At 44.4% G+C, this 10,878-nt stretch overlaps 1 protein-coding gene across 1 annotated transcript in view; it reads left to right on the top strand.

Moving 5' to 3' along the window:
- The window catches only part of KIF26B (kinesin family member 26B), a 463,889-nt gene that overhangs the window by 56,423 nt on the left and 396,588 nt on the right, over positions 1-10,878 (top strand). The window lies entirely within an intron of this gene.

The following is a 10,878-nucleotide window of genomic DNA, read 5'->3' as shown; positions in this document are numbered from 1 at the left end:
AGGCGCCGAGCCTGAATAGAAATTTTAAGAGCAAAACTTTTCCACCTCTGTACGCACATTACTCATATGGCACTAATCAAAATGACACCATTTTACTGAATTAACAAATGTGTTGCTCTGTTTCCTATTGCCAGATGTCATTTTAAATCTCTCTGTTCCAGCCTTTGAGGCCAAGTGGAGTAGAAATCTTTGATATTGGTGTCTATGGGTTTATTAGATTATTCTGACATGAAAATTAGTAAAGAAGATCTCTCCTTTTATTTCCTTCACTTTTTGATTTGATTTTTTGTTTTCTCCTTTCCTCACTCTTCTGGTATATCTTACCTTGATGATTTGTTTAATTTAATTTTAATTTTAATTAAAGCATAGCTATGGGGTACATAGTAATCATGGGGTACAATGTGCTGGTTTTACATCCAATTTGAAACGTTTCATCAAACGATGATTTGTTTTCATTGTTCATCTTCCTTTTATCCTTTTCTTAAATTTTTGACCTACCCCTTCCTTTCAGTTTTTCTAGAATTTTCCAGGACTCCCTTAGAGTTTGTAATTTACTTCTGTCCTTCTTTCACTCTCAACACAAACTTCATTTAAATCAATAACTTTTCTAAATGTCATTCATGCTCCTGCACTGGGCCAAGAACTCTCAAAAAATCTGAAGATGAGCAAATGTAAGGGACTGGATGAGCAGTTCTGGCCCGAGGAAGCTCACGGTCTGCTGTGAGCGCAGCGGGTACAGACACCACAGAAAGAACCGTAATCGATGGGGCGGCACCTGTAGCTCAGAGGAGTAGGGCGCCAGCCCCATATGCTGGAGGTGGCAGGTTCAAACCCAGCCCTGGCCAAAAACTGCAAAAAAAGGGAACCGTAATTGAAGACGGAATGTGGTAGGCAGTAAAAGGGGAACGTACAACACAGAGGGAGAGCAGCCGGGGTGTGAGAAGAGGGAGGCATTGTGCCTCCTGGGCTAAAGGCTGATATTAGGGAGGTGACATTTAAGTTGGGTGGCTAAGAACTGGTAGGATTATCCTTTATTTTTCCTGCTAAAAAGTCTTTCTCCTTAACCCTTTCCTTAAGATTTTTTCTTTTCCCACATGAAAATTCTTCACCTGCTATTGATACTCGTTTGCTTGTCTCAGGCTGTGCTGTTCAGATGGCAGCAGCCATGGAGGGAATGAGGGTCAAAGACTTACAGGGGTCTGCCTCCTTGGTGACCCCCAGCCACATGACCTCATTCTAGTCACCTCATTCCCGGGGATGTAGTGAGGATGTCTGGAGGAGTTGGTGTGAAGCAGGTTCAGTTCCTGAGGAGAACAGAGCTGCCTCTCTGAGCCCAGGGAGGACCTGAAGGTCAGTCACAGGGCAGATACTGCTCTTCGGGGCCTGTGGAGTGACAGTGTCACTCTCTTCCATTTTTGAAAGCCAGTGGTGCTTTTCTTCCTCTGGAGGATTCTTTTCACTTGTCAGTGCACCCACTAACTCACTCACCCGCTCACTTATTCATTCATCAAACATTCATTCATTCAGTGTTGGCTGTGTGTCAGGCCTTACACTGGGCTTGAATCACACCCGGTCCTTGCTCCATAGAAAATAAATGGTGCTTGAAGGAGGTGTTTTGGACCTGGAAAGCTGGGATAGTACAGATGGGCCTTCTGTTTATCATGTTTGTGTTTCTTTAGAGAATTACATGATCAGAATCCTTTTGGGCTAATAATGTTAGTTCCTTAGATAATTTGAAAATGTGCCCTCTACTTTCTGTACTATTTAGAATGGTATAGTTTTGGCATGATCTAACCTTCCCTTCAAGTTTTCATATTAAAAGGAGTGAAAACTGGGTCCAGTACTGTGCACCTGTGGTCCTAGCTAACTGGGAGACCGAGGCAGGAGAATCGCTTACGCTTAGGAGTTTGAATCAGCCTGGACAACACAGTGAGATTCTATCTCTCTAAAGAAAAAAATATTAAATAAATAAACAAATAAGAAAAGGGTCAGACTCTAACATCATAGTTGTACATACTGCCTGTTACTTCTTTAAGAGAAATCCCTTCTCTTTGAGTTCCATTGTTATTGGAATGGCTTGATTAAAAACACCCACCCAGCATTGCATTGATATCTTATGAAGATAGACTGGCATTTCTTTAAATAAGCTCCTTGTAAGAACAGCCGTATCTGTATCAAAAAAGATGAGCAGGAGGAAGATCTTGCATTTATGTTCGTGAACAGGGTAAATGTAGAAAAGGATTGGGAACCCTTTTCCTACCCTCCCCAACCCCATCCTCAAGAGGTCCTGATGAACAAAAGGCAATTCAGATTGCAGAATATTACTTCTGTCGCCCTAGCACCAAACTATTAAAAATAAAACCATCCCTCAAGGCAAAACATTTCATTTATTTTCCTTTGAATGAGTAACTTGTTTATTAAGATGAACTAAGTGGCTAAATCTAGATGGGACGCAGGCAAGAAAAATTGGTTTATTATAGCCTTTCAGAAAGTACGCTTTATGTTGTCAGGAATCATCTTTGGATTTTAAATGAAGAAGAACTCATTTAATCAGATGGGGAGCTGCTTCCCCTGGAAATAGGCATAGCTTGGCTCTGCAGTGGGTGGCATCCTATTTGACCTTGGTTCTTGTGGAAATAGGTTCTTTTGGGGCTAAATCACAGGGTTGAGAGATGTAGCTACATTCAGTGATCTTCAAAGGAAGACTATATTCCGGCCTCAATGGCGAATACAGTTTTCTTAAAGGGTTTAATATAAAATCGTTTCCCTTTTGTCTTATTTCATATTTGAGACCATCGTGCCACTTACTGGGTCTGTTCACGAGGGAGCTGTAGGGTGCAGGGAGCCAGCCAGCTGCAGTCTCGGAAGGTTCTGGGGGGCCCCCTCTGTTTCCTCCCCCAGCCCCAGAGGCAGCCCACCCACCGAGGAGGATATTTGTCTCAGCATCTGGGGGCAGAGCTGGGATGTCAACTTCCCCGCTGATTGAGACCCCATCTGCTCTAACCTGATGGAACTTGAAAGGAAGAGAAGGTGGGAGATGGTTAAAGCAACAACAACCACAGGGCCCGAGACCTCCACCCAATTTAGCAGGGAAACAGGAAACCTGGTGTTCAGGAGAGATGCTATTCGTTTACTTTTTTTTTTCCTTCTTTTAGAGTTAAGAGAACAAATGATTCCGATCCTCTTATTTATTTATGTTTTTTTGGTGGAGGTTGTTTTTTAACACAACCCACATACTCATTCTAATTATGTAATCTCACGAAGTCCCCTTTGCTCCCAATGATCCCAAGTGGTCTGCTGGTAAAGATTATTAACTTCATTTTTCAGAGAAGGAAACTCAAGCTCCGAGCCTTGGGCCTTGCCCAGGGACATACCAGGGACAGTAGTCACAGCTGCTAGCGATTGCACACCTATATGTGCCATAGTTCTGATCATCACCTGCCTGCCAGTTGGGCTTCTGTGTCACCCTAATTTTACATATTCAGACCAGAAGCTCAGGAAGGAGAAATGAGCTGCCTGGGATGAATCAGCGGCAGCAGGCAGAACTGAGACTTGGTCCTGCATTCTTTCCAAAGCCCCAATGTGGCAACACTGTGTCTGGCCGTCTGCCTTTGTCCCTCTGGCACGGTGCACCCTCCGTCCAGCACACATGTCCTGTGCAGCAGGGGGAGGTTGTGGGGGGGATACTGAGGCTGATGAGTTTCAGGGGCTTCCCCAGCTTTCTGTCTGTGTGTTCGTATCACCTGAGCAGGGAAATGCAGGCCCTCAGGGCAGCCTGAGCCTGGGCCTTCTCTGTGGGGTCACCTCAGCCACGGGGTTCCGTCTCCTGGTCTGGTTTGCATTAGATGAGCAGCTGGGATATCAGCAGCTGTCACCTCAAAGGAGGGGAGTGCTCGGTCAACACCAGAGAGGAATCTGTGGCTCTCCTCATCATCTTTGTTTACCTGTCCACCCATCAGAGGGATAAAAGGTGAACAGAGTTAGAAAAAGCAGGAGGGTACTGGGTATGGGGCCCGATGGTTTTCTTTCTTTCTTTTTTTTTTTTTTTGAGACAGAGCCTCAAGCTGTCCCCCTGGGTAGAGTGCTATGGCATCACAGCTCACAGCAACCTCCAACTCCTGGGCTCAAGCGAGTCTCCTGCCATCGCCTCCCAAGTAGCTGGGACTGCAGGTGCCCGCCACAACACCCGGCTATTTTTTGGTTGCAGCCATCATTGTTGTTGGGCGGGCCCAGGCTGGATTCAAACCCACCAGCTCAGGTGTATGTGGCTGGCGCCTTAGCCACTTGAGCCACAGGCGCCGAGCCGGCTCAGTCCGCTGGGAGATCTGAATATCAACTCTCTAGGGAAGAACAAGAACCTGGTGTCCCTCCTGTCCCATTTCCAGCCTGGAGTGATCCTGGGACCTCAGCAGGGTGCTGCTGGAATGTCCTTAGATGGGACTGCTTGAGAAAAGACACTGTCACTGCCTATTTCACTTGTGCTTGCTAGCTAAGAATTTCTTTCCTTTTTTTTTCTGAGACAGAGTCTCACTCTCTGCCCTGGGTTGTGTGCGATGGCATCTTAGCTCACAGCAACCTCAGACTGTTGGGCTTAAGGTCTCATCACCCAGCCTTGCCTCAGCTTCCTGGGTAGCTGGGACTATGGGTGCCTGCTACAATGCCCAGCTAGTTTTTCTATTTTTAGTAGAGACAGGGGTCTTGCCTTTGCTCAGGCTGATCTTGAACTCCTGAGCTTAGAGGATCCACCTGCCTTGGCTTCCCAGAGTGCTAGGATTATAGCTATGAACCACTGTGCCTCTAGCTAAGAATTTCAATACACAAATACATATGTGGTACCTTGCCATAGAGGGATATTATATTTCCAAACCTATGAATTAATAAGCAGGATGAGCTTGTTTTTGAAAGGGGGAGTGGAGCAGAGTGAACCAGGAAAAAGTTATTGGCTCTTAAGTCCTGCTTTGTGTAGATGGTGATGAGCTCGAAATCCAGGTAGTTCTGGCATTCCTGACTCGCCATCTGGGTTGGCACCAATCCTTCTGAGACTAGGTGTGCCAGCTGCCCCTAACTCCTCTCTGGGACGGCATCCTCTCGGAGACTCATGAGTGTCTTGTTCTGACCTTGCGTTTCTTCTGTCTGAGAGGTGAAAGCATTGTTATCACAGGAGGGACCAAATACCTACTGATACAGAAGCCACAGCACTCACTGGCTGCTGAGTCTTGCTGAGTTTTCACCCTGATCGTTGCTTCTCCTGGCAGCTTCCCCCTTCCCAGGACAGCATTGGCTGTGGATCGAGAGAGAACAACTCCCACCCGAGTGTCTGGAACTGTCCATTTAGTTTTCAAAAGGCTTTTTGAGGCTCGAGGCAGACTCCATCTTATTTAATACCTCACCAGCTCGTAACAGCCCAGACCCTGGTGGGCCCCCCATGGGACCGCAGAGCCTTCAGGGGGACACCTGGCAGGTTTTCCTGGGAAGCTTACAGCCTCTCTCTGTCAGCAGCGTCTGTCCTGTTCACACTGAAGACCAGTGGGTAATCTGGGAAGAGTGAGAACAGAAAATCAGGGGAATAAGCTAGTTTTTTCCTCCTTGTGAGTTATTTGTTGTCTACTTGACAGTTTAGATGAACAGTAAGAATAACCTCCAAGGTCAAGTATAACACCAACCAGTTTCTGAAGACTTCATGGAAGTTCACGTTTCATTCTCACAGTAACCCGGTGGGGTTTTAGGGTAAGAATCATTCCTGGCCCCAGTTTTCACCCATGTGACGTGACCAAAGGACTGGAATCCAGGTCTGCCGTCCTCACGTCCTCTGCTGCTTTCTCTTCCTTTCCTCTGCTGGTGTTGGGTTGGGGAGGCTCATCGCCTGGCCTGCTAGACACTCCCATTGCTTTGGAGTGGTGAGTGGTGGGAGTGTCATCCGTGATGACCAGGGGAGGACGAGGTTTCCCAACTGTCCAGCAGGCCAAGATGGAACACGGTTTTCCCAACTGACCAGTCAGGCACTCTGAAGGAGAGAAACACGTGACTGTATAATAAAAACCCCCAGCCCCCCAGTAAAGAGAGTGTGTGTTGGGGGGAGGCAGTTGGCAGGCAAGGTTGACATACATTCTCTGAGGCATGAAATCCTGTCTCTTTCAAAAGGAGGTTGACTTGTTCTGCAGCTGGTTTTCTTTACCAGAAACCACCAGCATTGTTCCAGAAAGCCACAGAATTTCCAAACACAATGGAAATTCCAGGAGTTTGGAGTGTGGGTTTGGGGGCTGGGGTGGGTGTGGACGGGCCTGGGGAGGGAGGACCACAGCCCGAGTGGTTTTGTCCTCCATGGGTGATAAATTTCACACAGCTCCTCTGTCCTCAATTTTATCTGTGGGATGTTCAAGTTTAAGCCTGGGAAAGAAGGGGACCAGGAAGAAGCGGGTCCCAGGGATGACAGAGGCCATAAAAACCAAACATCAACCCAGGACAGCCTCCCTGGGTGTGACCTCTCATGACAGCCTTCCATCCGCTGGTGTCAGAGGAGGCACATGGTGTCAGTTAAGTTCCAAAGTGGCATGTGTATAAATAAGTCTGTTAATAGGAAATTAATTTTTTTCCCTCTCTAATCATAAAAAATATACACCCTATATCCAAATATTTTTGAAATAGTCATTATACAAACAGTGAACAGGGGAGCTGATGTCACCAACAAAACTTATGGGATCAAACCAAAGAAAGGAAGGAATGAAGGAAAAAAGCTGACCACAGCTTCTTTGGGGACAGTTTTTCACATGCTGAAAACATACTTATCACAAGCCTGGTGGCCCTGCAGACAGCGGTGGTGGGAAATACTCTTTCCTGCTTTCATGCTGGGTGTTGGCGGTCAACTTTTCACTTGCAAACTCAGGCACCCTCATCCAATAGCCCAGTGTTTGTGAGATTCAATTCTGGGTTTTGAAGGAAAATCTTTAAAATGATTTTTTCTTTTTTGTCCTTTGCAGCAGAGGGAAATCTGGGTTCTAGACCTGACCAATGGTTCCATGAGCCACTTGGAATTTATAACATATCAATAGAGTGAGAGTGGGATGTGTGTGACCATGAACGTGGAGAGCGCCCCGTGGGCACAGGGAATAGTCGTTCTCCCAGGTTGCGAAGAGCACAATCTCGAGGATATTCTCAGTTGTCGTAATTAAGAAATATTCATTGTGGGGAGAAAGACTCTCTTAAATGGTCTGGAGTGAACAAGGCTGGACCCCAACATATACTCTAGTCGGCTTACACAATTAATTAATTATAGAAAATGAAACTTTGAAAGAACTAGAAGAAAATGTAGGTTAACTTCTGTGTGATCTCAGAATAGGAAAGCCTCATTTAAACATGACAGCAAGGCCAGGCGTGGTGGATCACACCCGTAATCCTAGCACTTGGGAGCCAAGGCAGGTGAATTGACTGAGCTCATGGGTTCAAGACCAGCCTGAACCAGAGCGAGACCTTGTCTCTAAAAATAGCTGCGTGTTGTGGCAGGCACCTGTAGTCTCAGCTACTTGGGAGGCTGAGGCAAGAGAATCACTTGAGCCCAAAAGTTTGAGGTTGCTATGAGCTGTGATGCCAGGGCACTCTACCAAGGGTGACAAAGTGAGATTCTATCTCAAAAAGAAAAAAAAAAAACCATGATAGCAAGGAAAGAAAAATCTATGAACAAGGCTGATAAATTGCTGGGCACAGTGGCTCACGTCTGTTATTCCAACACTCTGAGAGGCCAAGGTGGGTGGATTGCTTAGCTTGTAAGTTTGAGGCCAGTCTGAGCAAGAGCAAGACACCCCTCTTCCCCAGCCCCATCTCTAAAAACAGCCGGCATTGTGGCAGGTACCTGTAGTCCCAGCTACTCAGGAGGCTGAGGCAGAAGGATTGCTTGAGCCCAAGAGTTTGAGGTTGCTGTGAGCTATGATATCATGGCACTCTACTAGGAGCAAGAAAGTGAGAATCTGTCTCAAAAAAAAACAAAAAACCAAAACAACAAAGACTGAGAAATTGAATTACAAATTACTCATAGGAGAATATTCATAGCAGGACAACAGCAAAACCTTGAAACAACCCAAATGTCTAGTGAGAAGAGAATAGACAAACTGTAGAATTTTTGCATACAATTTAAAAAATTTTTTTAAAACGGTTCAAATTAATGAACTACTGAGACATACAATCCTGTGGTTAAGTCTTTGCAACATAATACTCTAAGTGCAAAAAGGATTACATAAAACACAATAGCATTTTTAACACAATGTTTTAATATGAAAAATGTCAAACATTTTACAGGGAATACCTATATATTCACCATCTAGTTTATATCATTAATCTCTTCTCATATTGACTTTATTGCCTCTCTATCCAGTCTTCCCTTTAATTCTGTTCGTCCTCAGCTTGAGTTGATTTTGCCTCCCAGGACGTTTGGCAGTGTCTGGAGACATTTTTGGTTGTCTCAACTTGGGGTGGGGTGCTGCTGGCATGTAGTGGGGAGAGGCCAGGGATGCTGTTCAGCATTCCACATCGCACAGCACAGGCCCCACCACGAAGGATTAGCTGGCCAAATTTCAGTAGTGCCGAGGCCGAGAAACCCTGCTTTAATCCATCTTATTTTTGATGCATTTTAAAGAAATCTGGATACAACGGTATATTTATTCTTTCCAGTAATAAATATTTACATATGCATGTTAGTAACTCGATTTTAATATTTGGTTACAGTTTTCTTTTTCTTTTTCTGTATGAAATTGACATATGCTGACATGCCGAAATCTAAAGAAATCTCAGAGTTTTGGCCAGTGCATACCCCTGTGTAACCCAAGCCCTGGTCAGGACACAGAATGTTACCACTGCCTTAGAAAAGTCCCTCGGGGCCCTCCCTGGTCAAGCCCCTTGGCCTTCTCTTCTCAGGAGGCAACACTGTTGTAACATTTCTCCAGCACGGATTAGTTTTGTCTCTTTTAGGACAGCGGAGAGATGGATTTGTAACACTCACTTCTGTGTGAGGCTTCTTTCCCATCATATCATGACACTCCTTAAAGTCTGTTCTGTTCTCTGGGGTTCTCCAAAAGCCTTTCAAGGGATTCCCTGTGTCACAGCTATTTTCAGGATAATGCTGACACTTGTTTTTCTCCCTTTAATTCTGCTGACATTTTCATTGACGGAGCAAAGGCAGTGATGGATCAAGCTGCTGGTGTTTCAGCATGACTGGGACAGTGGCACCAAACTGTGCATTTGTCGTTGGCTTATTCACTACTGCCCACCTGTAGGAAAAGGAGGCAGCATCAGTTAAGAATGCCCGAGATCAGGCAGAGCGGGCGATTGCTCTCATTAAATCCCAGCCCCTGAATACATGTGCTTTTAGTATTCTGTGTGATGGAATGGGAAGTAGTGGAAAGTGTTTCCTCTACATACCGTGGTGCCACAGTTGTTTCCAGGAAAAGCACGTATGCAGTCGTTTGAGTTACCAGCTGAACTAGCTGCTTTTTTTTTTTTTCATGGAACACCGTTTTTACTTTGGAAGAACAACTGACAGGCAAACTGTGGTTATTCAGGCTTGGAGTCTGTGGAAGAGTGAACCTGTGGCTTCAAAGGAAACAGGTGACAGCAGCTGTTGTTACTGATACAACTTAAACTTGCACTCACTTGAGCCCAGGAATGGGAGGTTGCTGTGAGCTGTGATGCCACAGTACTCTACCCAGGGGAACAGCTTGAGGCTCTGTCTCAAAAAACACCCCCAAAACAAAAAAAAAAAGACCTTAAACTTGCAAGTAAAACGTTCGAATTTTAAAAAATCTAGTTTGTCACTGTGAGTTTGATAGCTCCCAGCATGATGAGCTAGTATACTATTGACAAATGTGATTTTTAAAATAATGCTTGGAAGAGATGCGTTACTCACTGAAGTATTATTTTCTAAATGACCTATGCATGATATTAATAATCGCGTGCAGGTAAAAGTTCCATTCTAAGTGTGACATAGACCAATGAATTTCATGTAACAGAGCGCAAAGTTTATCGATAACGGTTTTAGTTGCCATATTGCAACTAACCTTTAAGAGACTACCACTTACAAAGTTTGGGTTTGCGTCAAAGATGAGTAGGTGCAATTGGCTGAAAATGGCCCTTTCTATGCCTCAATCTTAAGGCTGAATTTTCTTCATCTACTTTAACCACAACAAAACTTACTACAACAGATCGTATATGCAGATGTGCAGTCCCCGGTATCATCTATTAAGCCAGACATGTAAGAGATTTGCAAAAATATTTTTTCAACAAAGCACCGTTACTGTTTTGTTTTGGTTTTGCTTGGGAAAATGTAGTTATTTCAAAAATGTCATTCATTTGTAATGGGTATATTTTTACCATTTTAAAAATGAATTAATACATAGGTTGAAAATTTTCTTTAATTTCCATTACTATAAACTATAACCCACATACACAAAAGCTTTTGTGGATAGAAAGTGAATATACATGAGTGTAAAGTGGTAAGTGGTCCTGAGACCCACATGTTGGAGCGTGGCTGACGTCCGCAGTGCATTTAAGTCACAGGCACGTTATGTGTGTGTCAGTGGTTTGATTCTTTCTTGTGAGTCGTATTGCATTGTACGAGTGTATCACAGGTTGTTTATTCTTACTGATGGACATTTGGGCTGTCTCCAGATTTGGGCTATTGTGAATAAAGCTATTAATGTACCTTCTTGTATAAATCATTTTTTCGTACATGTTTTTATTTCTGTTGGGTGGATACCTACAAGTTGAATCAGACTAGTCATGGCTTAGGTGCATGCATTTAATTTATAAGAAATTTCCAGATGCTCTTCCAAAGCACTTTACTATTTTACATTTTCCACCCCAGGGTACGAGAGTATAATAGGCTTTTCATAA

This window comes from Otolemur garnettii, unplaced genomic scaffold (assembly GCF_000181295.1).
Source record: "Otolemur garnettii isolate 467f Iridium unplaced genomic scaffold, OtoGar3 scaffold00141, whole genome shotgun sequence".
NCBI lineage: Eukaryota > Metazoa > Chordata > Mammalia > Primates > Galagidae > Otolemur > Otolemur garnettii.
Note: the sequence above shows the minus strand (reverse complement) of the source record. Positions and strands in the feature narration are given on the sequence as shown.